This window comes from Sinocyclocheilus grahami, unplaced genomic scaffold (assembly GCF_001515645.1).
Source record: "Sinocyclocheilus grahami isolate Dianchi unplaced genomic scaffold, SAMN03320097.WGS_v1.1 scaffold1.1, whole genome shotgun sequence".
Taxonomy (NCBI): domain Eukaryota; kingdom Metazoa; phylum Chordata; class Actinopteri; order Cypriniformes; family Cyprinidae; genus Sinocyclocheilus; species Sinocyclocheilus grahami.
In genome coordinates this window covers 2,736,394-2,746,941 of record NW_015505180.1, presented here as the reverse complement: position 1 = coordinate 2,746,941, position 10,548 = coordinate 2,736,394, and the positions used below count along the sequence as shown (strand labels likewise).

The window sequence follows — 10,548 nt, the reverse complement described above, 5'->3', positions numbered from 1 at the left end:
AGACGCGCAAACACAGATCATCAGAGTGAGACAAACAATGACAACTCAATAGAAAGACGTGTTTTCCTGACATTATTTCGCGGATATATGCTGTATTTTAGTCTCATCACTTGCAACTTGAACTGCTAAGTTGTTGTGGCATGCGTCTGCCGCGGAGGTGCGCCCGCGTTGACAGCAGCGCAGGAAACACTGCCATAGAGCAAAAAGATCGATCTTCGGATTCTAAAGAATAGCTAAGGACAAAACGCAGTCGTTTTAAAGATATTTTATCGTATAAAGAGACATTTTAACCAGCCTTACTGCTTCATAATGCATGCAAGTGGCCAAGCTTTAAGCGGAAACGTACTTACAGGTGAGTCGCTTGACGCTGTTGCACTTTATCACAATGTGTTGGTCAGACTGTCGTTACTATTACTTACAGTGACACTACAATGTCAACAAAGAAAAAACGAAATGCAAAAAGTTCTTAACTGGACAAGGTCTATAATAAACCTTCAAAAAAAAAATCAGCATTGCATTCATATGGCCAATTGTCAAAAATAACAGACTTTATCAGCACACAGTGTTGTTCCATTCCTGAATGATTCAGTGTTGTGAAGGAAGCGGCTGAATGAATAATGTCTTACTTGAAGGCTCCTACTGATGTAACGATATAACAGCAGAAAGAGTCACTCTGATGAACACAGATCATCAGAGTGAGACAAACAATGACAACTCAATAGAAAGACGTGTTTTCCTGACATTATTTCGCGGATATATGCTGTATTTTAGTCTCATCACTTGCAACGTGAACTGCTAAGTTGTTGTGGCATGCGTCTGCCGCGGAGGTGCGCCCGCGTTGACAGCAGCGCAGGAAACACTGCCATAGAGCAAAAAGATCGATCTTCGGATTCTAAAGAATAGCTAAGGACAAAACGCAGTCGTTTTAAAGATATTTTATCGTATAAAGAGACATTTTAACCAGCCTTACTGCTTCATAATGCATGCAAGTGGCCAAGCTTTAAGCGGAAACGTACTTACAGGTGAGTCGCTTGACGCTGTTGCACTTTATCACAATGTGTTGGTCAGACTGTCGTTTGTTTACTTAGGTTAATGACAGGCTGTTCTAGGCGTTGTTAGTGTCTTCTTGTTGGTAACTAGACGTTCCTAGGTAGAATTATGAACCGATAGCCAGTTTCATTATAAATGACAAATGTTACAGCCGATAAACATACAGTACAAAGCAACCAGAGTAATACGACTGATACTTTTAATGAATCAAAAACATACACCGCAACCAATGTAGTCCGATTCCCGAACGAATGATTCAAATGATTCTTAGTGAGTGAAACACTAAGCTTGCAAATCGTATTTGCTGACTGGTTGTTCATATGACAGCGTGGAGTTAAAGATACCCATCAAGTTTGGGTCGGAAATGTATATTTATTTCAATCAATACTTAAAGTAGGCCTAAAGATTTTCAGTAAAGATGTAACAAAAGATTTCTATTTAAAATAAATTCTGTTCTTTTGATCTGTCTATTCATCAAATAATCCGATCAGTTTTCACAAAAATGTTAAGCCTTTTTCTACATTAGATAATAGAAGCCAAAGGTTTCTATTTACAATATGCTCTTGCAGCGTTGAGTACTGTAGCCAGTCACAGGCATGTCTGTTGGGAGCGCTTTTCTGCACACAATCCATTCACAATTTGAAGAAAAGCTCGTTTGTCATGTTTCTGAGATCTCCATGTCCAACGTCCACCTATAATGCAAAGTCTCAGGAGTGACAAACGCATGTAATCAGGGGAGTGAATCTGCTAAATAGTTGTGTCAGTTACTCCTGAAATTACTATGATTGACAGTGATGATCCTGTAGCAGCGGATGGGACAAAGCACCTGACAAGCCAATGTCAAAAGAGACCTGTGCATAAAGTGTTGGAGTGTAAAAATGACTAATAGACCCACTACAGGTAACAGACAAGAATAAGAAAAACGTGTGTGCAAATAAATCATTCATAAATAAACGTGCCTGGTGTATCATATGTGACACTGCCATTTTAACACGTTTTTCTAAAAAATATATGTATGGATAATCAAGTAAATATTCAGTCCAGTAAATGTTAATCTTGAAACAATAATAATAACGAATATGATACAGTAGGCTTTATAGCAGGGTTCCTCAAATCTTACCCTGGAGGTCCAATGCGCTGCAGAGTTTAGCTCCAACCCTGATCAAACTCAGCTACCTGTGATTTTCTAATGATCCTGAAGACATTGATTAGCATGCTCAGGTGTGTTTGATTAGGGTTAGAGCTAAACTCTGCAGGAAAGTGGATCTCGTGGGCCAGATTTGAGGATCCCTGCTTTATAGGGTTAATATATAGTTAAGACAAATTAATGGATTGCATGCTGCTGACTCTAAAAGGAAATAAAGTCTATGTAAACACCATTAGCAATAATTATTTAGCAGTGATGAAATTGTTTGATTACATTCTGCAGTGCTCATTTAGTCACCACAAAGAATATCAGGGGCACATTTTAGCATGCAAAAATCAGCATTGCACTTCAGATACATCTACAGCAGTGTGTTTACATATATCAGAAAATATATGATGGTTGCTGTTTTTCATGAGTGCTAATTGATCAAATTAGCAGCACATCTTTTAGGCAGTATGGCTTTCTGCCCAGAAAAACCCAATTACTGACAGGTTCAAATATCACTATACAAAGTGACCCTTTCTGGTTAGTCTTCTATTGTTATTTCTGGCTGGAAAACAGAGCATTGCAGCTGTTTCTGAGATGAGATCCATATGTTTTCAATTAATTAAAAACCTCAGAAAGCAAATTTGTTGTCACTGGAAACTCACTGCCTGTGAGAATATGCCAGTGAAAAGTTTTAATAATTAAAAAATTAAGCAAGTTAAGTTTCCTGAATGAATCCGTGTTTTTGAATGACTCATTAAGTAAATGATTCAGTGAGTCAATCTTGAAGGCACTGCTGTTGCGAAATCAATCAGTGTTTTTGAATGAATCGGTTGACTCAGTGATTTGTTCCTGAATGAATCAATGTTTTTAAATGATTAGACCGGTTGAATGATGTCGTGATTCACTCATAAAGACTGATAAAGTCACTTTAATGCCACCTACTGGTGTAATATGCCACCTACTGGTGTAAAAACGTAACTGTAGAAAAAGTAATTAAAACATCCTCGCCACTAATGCCCAGAGACGGAGATTAGTGACATTAGCCAATCAAATTTGAGGATAAAAACTAACTGATGTATAATGTATAAATTCAAATTATTATTACAAATTAAATGCAGATCCTTAGATGATTAATAACAACTCGTATATCATATGTAAACACATGCAATGTAATGCAATTATGTCAATAATTATTACTGATTATAGTGTTAAAGGTAATTTTTAGGGCAGTTTTATTAAGGCAATATAAACAACATTGCTTGTAATTTAGGGTTAGGGATTAATTCAAACATGACAAATATCTTTTAAAGGGGGGGTGCAATGCTGTTTCATACATTCAGAGTTGTTTACACTGTTAAAGAGTTGGATTCTCATGCTAAGCATGGACAAAGTTTCAAAAAACAATTTGGACACATGGCGGAGTATTTCTGTGCCAAAAATCTTACTTCCGGGTTCATACAAGTTTGGGAGAGTTTTTTTCGATCGTTGCTCTTCATGACATAGACGAGAGTGGAGCTCCTTATATGGGCATTTCTCCCCGAAGAACGCGCCCGCACACGCATCGACCAGAGTGAGAGCAAGAGCGAGATCGCGCCCATCAACGCGCTTCATCCAGCGGCAGCGCTGCACGGGACTTGCTCGGGAAGAATGTCTCTGTAGCAAAGATCATAGTTCGGGAAGAAGGAGGCGGGAACCGGCGGACATTCAAAGAAACTTTAATAATAAAATAAACACAAAATAGCACAAACGAAACCAAAACACAAAATAAACTGTCGTCACTCCTCCTTTTTATCCTTCCGGAGCTCCTCCGTGAGACTCGAGACCGATCGCCCCCCATCACATACCCCCATCGCCCCTCGCAGGCCGGGGGTACTCCTGAGACTGCGCTCTACTTCCCCCCTCCCCCCTCCAGGGGAGCCAATCACGGCGGCCGCGGCGTACCTGGGGGAAAGGACAGACAGACGAGGCGAGAGAAAAGGAGACGGAAGGATGAGGAGAGACAGAGACGAGAGAGGGGAGAGAGGAAAAAAAAAATCTTGTTCCGGTTCCCAGCCCAGTGGACGGCGACGGCTCCTCCGTGTTCGGGCAGCCGGCAGGAGTCCCCCGTTCCCTGCTCCTCCCCATCATGGCGGATGGCAGCAGGCTCCGGCCTCAGGTGAACGGGGGCGACTCCTCCGCTCTCTCACGGACAGCAGCCGTCCCTCCACAGCCCAGGTGGCCGGCAGCGAGTTCGTCCGCCCCCCCTCCCCGGTAACTCACTCCAGCCCACCGCCTCAAGCCTCCAGGCCTGGTCCTCTCTCGTCTTTCACTGTCGTCACTCCTCCTTTTTATCCTTCCGGAGCTCCTCCGTGAGACTCGAGACCGGTAAGTGGTGCAGGTGTCGCTCATTATCAATTACTCCACCGGCCTCGCTCCGTTCCCACGGCTCTTGGCCCCGCCCCCACTCGTCACGGTCTCCAATCCAAAGAAGTGTGTTTTTGGTTGTAAGGGAAAGATAACCTTGTTCAGCTTCCTAAAGAACCCAGGGTTATGTAAACAGTGGGTACAGAAAAGTGTGTTTGTTGACGAACATTTTATAAACAAGGCCCAGTTCGACACTGGATTACATCGTTTGATACTGAAAGATGGAGCAATCCCGGTCATGATTCAGAACTGCAGACGGTAAGTGAAACGGCATCAAATGTCTGTTTTATTGGCATTCGGCACCCAAGTGCTCGTCACTCTTTAGCTCCGCCAACGGCGGGCCTCCAGGAGCTCTGCTTTTTCCGGAGAGAATCGTAAAGCTGTATCTTTCTTTTATAAATATGATAAAACTAAAGACTTTTTGGAGATATGAAGGATGCAGTACTACTCTATAGGTACTCAAGGTTAGCATAAGATTGGGTGAAACTGTGTGTGTTATGCCCCCTTTAACAGAAATACATTTTATGAAAAGTTTTGCAAGTGATGACACCCAGAATACACTAATATTGTGCCAGCACATTTTGCATATAGGCAAAAGCCACTTATATTTCCTCAGAAAATGTAAATGGACATTGTATGTAAGGTACCACTGAAGATTATTTCTGGTGCGAACTACAGGGGAGCTAGGGGGAGCTCGGCTCCCCTTAATAAACACACACACCCCGTTATAAAAAAAAAAAAAACAAGTGGGCTCCCCCAAAGTCCACGATGTAGTTCGAACACTGTCTATAGGTGTGTTAAATTACTGTAATTTTAGTAAATTAGTAAATTAATTATTAAATTAAATTTAAAAAGTAATTTAAATCAGAATATTAGAATGATTTGTGAATGATTATGTGACACTAAAGACTTAATTAATGGCTGCTGAAAATTCAGCTTTGTCATCAGAGGAATACATTTACAATTTTAAAGTAAAAAAAAAAACCTATACATTGGACACTGCTCTGCCATAGCGTTGGTTTTGAGACTTGCATATTAGATCGTTTCGTCTTATAGTTAGATGTTGGCTAACTCCAACCAGGCTACAAGTAAAATATGTGACGTATAAGCAGGGCGCACTCTTCCGCTGGCCGGGCTGTGTGTACCGACCCGAACACGAAACTTACAGAGTGTGGTTCTAGCGGCTAGGAGCCTTCTCAGGTTGCAGCGGCAGTAGAATTTGTCCGGTTAAGAGGTGTTCTACCACTGAAATTATTTTAGAGACATTATTTTAAAGTCAAAAAACTACGTAGTGTTGCTTTAATGTACGCAAGAGTCAGATTTGAACCCATAACCCACCTTGTCTGCAACTAACGTATGTTTAAGCCACTGCACCATCATGGCTTTCATAATGGCATTTAGAACACTTTACTAGATAATTCAATTCTGTCAACAATTTAATATTTGCAAGAGTGGGATTTGAACACATAATCCTAACACAACTAACATGTGCTTAAACCACTGCAGCATTCACATTGAAAGTTGGCATTGGGGCGCATTGTATGAAATAATGGCAATTCAAAGTAGGCAATAGTGGGATTGGAACTCAGGACTCCATGTTTAAAACACAACACTTTATCTCCTGAGCTACTGAGTGTTGTGTCTTCAACACATGAGTGTTATAGACGGTTTTATTGACAACTCAATTTTACATGATAAAAAAATTGCAAATTGTGGGATTTACACAAATCCCAAAGTTATCTTCCTTACCAAAAAGGCAAAAGAAGACAAGAGTAAATTATTTTTATATTTAATATTTGAGTGAAGTATTCCTCTATAAAGCAGATGTGAATTATACACACTGCACAATATTTAAAAAGTATTTTGTCTTTTTTTAATACATTTTTTTTTTTCAATTAATAAAAAAACTAAATATTCTTAAATCAAGTTAAATTTACTTGACAAAATGACAAGATATACAGTCTTGTTTTTTTTAATATTCATCAAAACTAATTTTTCCTCTGAATTACATTTTTCTCAACATATTGACAGGTTTTCTTGTGTTAAATATAAGCTTAAGTTTAATACATTTATTAGAAAACATGGTATTTGTACTGTAAAACAAGTCAAAAATAAGTAAGAAAATAATTTTTTTGCATTGTAGGTGGTTGTCACTCTGTGCTAGACGTACCATATCTGACCCTAGGTTCAGGGTGAATAAGACATGTTATGTTCACTATAGTGAGTCGAAGCTGTTATTGTATATTCTAGGAGGCGTCCATCTGTTGCTTGGCGAGTCATGAGTCACGGGCCCAGAGTCAAGACCCCATATGGATGTTTCTAGGGGTTTGAAGCAGAAGGTGGGAGACGGAAATGTCTGTGCAACCCAAAGCCTTGGACCAGAGAGGTGATGGTCAGCACTCAAATTACAGACTATGACCTCTGGGTGGTTGACAGCTGACTTTGAGAGGAAAAAAGGTCACTGCTGATGTCTAGCAGAACCAGACCTATAGCAAAACCCAATGAAACTTGTAAAAAAAAAAAAAAAAAAGTTCCAACAGGTAAGATTTCAAAGGTTCAACTTACTAGAACCATAACATTCATAACATACATAGGCCCTAATGCAGAATTCAAGCTTGAATTAACGATTATGTGCTCTTCATTAAATAGCTGTCTGCATTTTCTTTTACTGAAGCCTCTTTGCAGACGAACGTGTTTATTCAACATGTTCCAATTTGGCGGAAATCCATTCCACCGTTTTGCTTTTGAAAAAACGAGAGCAGGACTCAAAAACCCTAAATGCTAAAGTGTTCTTCAGAGCACCTGCATGCTTGAACGGGCTTCAGATGGCAATTAGGAAATGGCCTGTGAAATGACTTGATAACAGCAGACTCCAGAGATGGTGGAGTCCAATTCGTTTAAAGCCGAGTATTTGTGGCCGCTGGGGCTTGGGGGCAGAGGCTTGCTGATAGTACATTTAAATTATGTCTTGACCACACCAGCCTGAAGTCAACCTTGAAAAACACCATTCAGCTGATGCAAAGTCAGAGAAACTCAAAAGCCCTCTAATAATACAGCAGCATCCGAGTGAACACAGGATAAACTCTCCCTTCATTCAGTCATTCACAACCACAAATAAATAAATAACCATCCACCAGTTGACCAAAATTTTTTATTGTTATTGTCAACATGCTGGTGGAGTTTTTTCTATTAAACTGAGATGACTCTGTATAAGAGAAAAAAATAATCATTTGCCAATGCATATGTTGATTGGTTCTTATGCACTAATTTTGATTTCTGCTTAGCCTGATTTTAATGTTGGTTAGAGTTTTTCCCCAGTGATTTCCCAGTGTTGTTATTGTTAACTACAATTAGAATTATAAACTTGTTTAAAAGTATAAACTTCCACAAAAAAGAAAAACTAAAATAAATAGGTCTTTAATTCATATATAATTCAAAATCTTCAGGAGGTGCAGTGTCACCTGCTCATTTTGAGTGGCACCATGACCTTTTGTTTGTCACAAATTTGCAAAAAAAAATTGTCTCTGTTGTCATAGAGACAAATATATAAGAAATATTTATAGCTGGTATATTTTCTCAATTTACCCACCACTGGCAGATGTCATACAGTGAGAATAGTAAGTCAATTCGGTCTAATGGGACTGTTTCCCCCTCACCCATGTATGCCACATTGTCAACTGCACCTGTCAGACTGAATTGAAAGCTGTTGATCATTATTTGTGTAATATTCAGCAGCTAAAATAGAATACATTTTGATAAAATAACACTAGAGAATAAATAGCTGAGGCTAGGACCACTAAGACTTTGAAAAATATTGCATGACCACAGTTGTATTTCTTAAAAGCAGGATTTCTCTTTTTTTTTAGAAATAAATTATAAAATTAAATCCTCTTGTCACAGCCTTTATTCTAATTAATGACATCTATTCCACTCAACCAAGAAAGAAAAAATCCATCTCGCATTAAACTCCTATTCCTCTGACAATCCCCTCATCAATGCAAATGAAGATGCTGTAATGTGGTATCAAAACAAAGACTGAATGGACATGGAGATAAGCTAATTGGTCTCCTAACAGAGCACATTCTGCGGCCCATCACATAATTGTATTGCTGTATGACTGAAGCACTTCTCGTCATGGAAACGGGAGATATTTACATTCTGACAATTGAGATCAGTGTTGAACCGCTCACTGGCCTAATTAGTGGGACGGCCAATGACATCACATGCTACTAAATTGATTAACAAGGAAACTGAAGGAGACCTTGACTGGTACATGAGAAGACAATGTTACAATCAATAACAGCTAAGATATCTTTCTTTCTTTGCTCTATATTTTATGTATTTATAGCATTTTATATTTTCTTCCATCTTTTAAGCAGCTACAGTATCGTTGTCAATTTTAAAGGGATTATATTGTTGTGTGATATGATGCTCACACCCCTTGGCTAATATTATTTTTCTTGCCATCATATTTTCCATTTATTTGCAAAACTATTCATGGACCACTGAACATAACATTATCAGAAGCACACAAACATTTACTCACTGAGATTTTCAATTTGTAAATGATACAAGAAAAATACACAAGCATAATTGCATGACACTGAAGACTGATTTCATACATCTACAATGAGTAATTGTTTTAATATAATGGGAAAAGTCCCACAGCAAGAATAGCATATAATCACAATAAAGTATTAGGAATCTTTAAACTATATATTTGAAGTAATATAAAATAAATGTATTTAATATATAAAATTAATAGAAGCAAGATGAAAAGAGAAGTGTATATTTTTATTTTTTTCTATTTTAAAAAATTGCCTACATTTTTCAACAAGTATGGTTTCTCATTCTTACGTCTCTCTCAATTATCTTTTTTTAATGAGCCCTGTGTCTATGCAGGCCCATTCCAATGTAATGAACGCAAAAGCATTATCCAGCTAGTTTAATGACCCATGAACCTGCCTCGCTTAAACGATTTGGAACTGAGCTATTGTGCCCCTCAACAGCCACATTGACAAATTGTCCCATACCCATATACACACATATTCCACATCACACACATTGTACACACTAGTGTATGTACACAAAGGCCTGTGCACTAGAACACTGAAACTGAATTGAATCTCAGAGTAGATGTGGGATGAGAGGGAATTATTGGAAGCGTCTATAACATCAGGGTTATTGCTTGTTATGAGAATGTTTTCAATGGGAACAGAGACCATTTTAGAGAAACACAAAGCTAAAATGTTGCTCATAAACTTTCACCAATTTAAAAGAGGATGGCAAATGCAATTTTAATTTAAAAAAATATATAGTCCAAGTAGGATCTGAAAGCCTTTAAAGGGGTCATATGATGCAATTTCAAGTTTTCCTTTCTCTTTGGAGTGTTACAAGCTGTTCGTGAATAGATAAGATCCCTAAAGTTGCAAAGACTAAAGTCTCAAACCCAAAGAGATATTCTTTATAAAAGTTAAGACTTGTCCACGCCCTCCTAAAACGCCTCGTTTAAACATGCTCCCATATGTCTACGTCACTGTGTGGGAAGATTTGCATAACACCGCCCAAATGTTCACGCAAAGAAAGAAGACATAACTTTGATTCTCGCTGTAGTATTGTTTTTGGAGACGCTGTGTGTTTCGTTGTGAAAGAGAAACTACTTTGTTTGGCCTTCCAAAAGAGGATACAACTAGACATAAGTGGTTAAGTTGTATTTACAACACTGTTCCAGAGCAGTTCAAACCAAATATATTTAGATGTGTGCAACGCATTTTATGGAGGACTGTTTCCTGATCCTAGACTACAATGCCGGCTGTTCAATATGTAAAAAGACAGTATAAGTCATCATAATCCGTAATTATGTCCCCACTGGATGCTACAAATGCCTCATTTATAATGGGTTTTATTGGTTTTGTCTCGTCGCGCCGGGACACGGCATCACAATATGGTAAGGGGCGTAA

At 38.6% G+C, this 10,548-nt stretch overlaps 1 long non-coding RNA gene across 1 annotated transcript in view; it reads right to left on the bottom strand.

Moving 5' to 3' along the window:
• Window positions 1-6,739: 6,739 nt before the first annotated feature.
• LOC107584720 (uncharacterized) overlaps window positions 6,740-10,548 on the bottom strand; it is a 65,751-nt gene continuing 61,942 nt past the window's right edge. The window contains exon 4 of the long non-coding RNA XR_001609178.1: window positions 6,740-7,074. This is a non-coding gene — a long non-coding RNA (uncharacterized lncRNA). The remainder of the gene's footprint in view (window positions 7,075-10,548) is intronic.